Source organism: Culex quinquefasciatus, chromosome 3 (assembly GCF_015732765.1).
Source record: "Culex quinquefasciatus strain JHB chromosome 3, VPISU_Cqui_1.0_pri_paternal, whole genome shotgun sequence".
Taxonomy (NCBI): domain Eukaryota; kingdom Metazoa; phylum Arthropoda; class Insecta; order Diptera; family Culicidae; genus Culex; species Culex quinquefasciatus.
The window spans coordinates 85,607,181-85,608,804 of record NC_051863.1 but is presented as its reverse complement, the minus strand read 5'-3'; the positions used below and the strand labels follow the sequence as shown (position 1 = coordinate 85,608,804).

Genomic DNA, 1,624 nt, shown 5'->3' with positions numbered 1-1,624 from the left:
ATTAAATTCAGTAAAATTAGGTAAATTATGGAAAGTTTAGTATGTATTCGTGTATTTTCGTTTTTTTTTGTATTTTTTTAGTTTTTAATTCTCTTTTTTTTGTATTCCAAATTTTTGTATTTTTGTTTGTTATTATTTTGTGTTTTCGTATTCGTATTCGTTTTGGTTTTATTTTATGTTTTCTTTGCGTTTTTTTCAATTTATGTGTTTTGTATTGTAGTTGTGTATTTTTATCTCTTCTTTTGTGGTTTTAGATTTTATGTATTTTTAGTTTTTGGTTTATCTTTGTACTTTTTTGTTTTTATTATTTGTTTTTTTTTCGTAATTGTGTATTTTTGCGCTATTTTTTGTATTCATAAATTTGTGTTTTTTCCCTTCTTTTTTGTGTTTATGTATTTATAAATTTCAGTTTTTTTAACTTTTCATATTTTGCAGCTGTGTATTTTTGTTTTTTTTTGTTTCACTTGACTGTTGATGACCGGATTTGGGTTGTTCGAGATCCCAGTTAGGGGGGAACGGGAACCACACACTGAACCCCGCTGTGCAGAATCTCTGGAACAACTGGTGCTTATGGAGGATGTTGGAAGGAATTCGGCACCGCATTATCGTTCTGGTCAAACTAGTACTTGAAGGTTGTCGCTTGGCCGGCGGAACCGACTGGTCCACAACCGTCTTTGGCCGCACATTTTGGTCCCGAACGACGACGTCGCTCTCATACCATGGCAGCAAGTCCTTCGAGCGGGAAAATAGAACGTTCGCGGCAGGGAGGAGAACCCGAGCGTCACGTTGGGCAGCTTGGTACGGTCTGGGACGTCGGATTGAGGGGACGCTGCTGCATGACACTCTCGTAGAGGAGATTCACTTTGTTGGGCTGGACTTGAGGTAGCGGACGCGGTATTGAAGGCGAAATGATGAGGGGTTTCACGTTTGCGGGTTTCTCGGTGCGGTCATTGTCGTCGGTAAACGGGTGACAGCGGGTTGCGGTTGACGTTTTGCTGAAATAAGTGAAAAGTCAGTAATCTAGGGTTTATCTTATGTAAATCTGTAACTCACCATCGCCTCAGCTGCTGCTTCTCCGGTCCTCCCCCATATCTTCTGCTCCCCAATCCGGTTCATACTGGTGCCGAAAATGGCAAACGTCAGCGACGTCTTCTTCACCGGCGTAACCCGCTTCCCGCGGGACGGAATTGAACTCCCCAGCCGTGGCTTTTTCTTAATTGATTTTCTTGCCGGCCTGCCCCCCTTCAGTGTCCGATTCCTGCTCCATTCCGACAACACGGGCAACGAGTACTGCTGCAGCTTGTCCGCGTCCAGTTGTATGAGGTGGACGAGACGGTTCCCTGGCGGACGTTCTTGGAAATCAGGTGGAATTCGTTGCTGGGGGAGAGATGCGGGGAAAGTGAGGTTAGGTGGTGGTCGATTTGTGATTTTGTGGGGATCTTACCGTTCAAGATGTGTGATCACGTCATCTACGATGGTTCCGGGCACGGGATTCCCGGAAACCCAAACTGGTTGACTGGTTGCTTCTTCGTGGCGGTAACCGCTGGAAGTTCGATCGGATCACTGGGGGTCTTCGGCGCCGGACTTGTAACAAACCGCACGGGCGCGGGTTCTTTTATCGTTG

At 44.8% G+C, this 1,624-nt stretch overlaps 1 long non-coding RNA gene across 2 annotated transcripts; it reads right to left on the bottom strand.

The window, feature by feature from the left end:
- Nucleotides 1-448: 448 nt before the first annotated feature.
- Nucleotides 449-1,624, bottom strand: LOC6053621. 2 transcript variants are annotated; one of them, XR_005278376.1, is made up of 3 exons: nucleotides 1,445-1,624; nucleotides 1,054-1,377; nucleotides 449-995 (listed from the first exon to the last, which is right to left on the bottom strand). It is a non-coding gene; the product is annotated as an uncharacterized LOC6053621 (long non-coding RNA). The 2 variants fall into 2 exon arrangements; XR_005278375.1 differs by having other exon boundaries at nucleotides 449-1,377.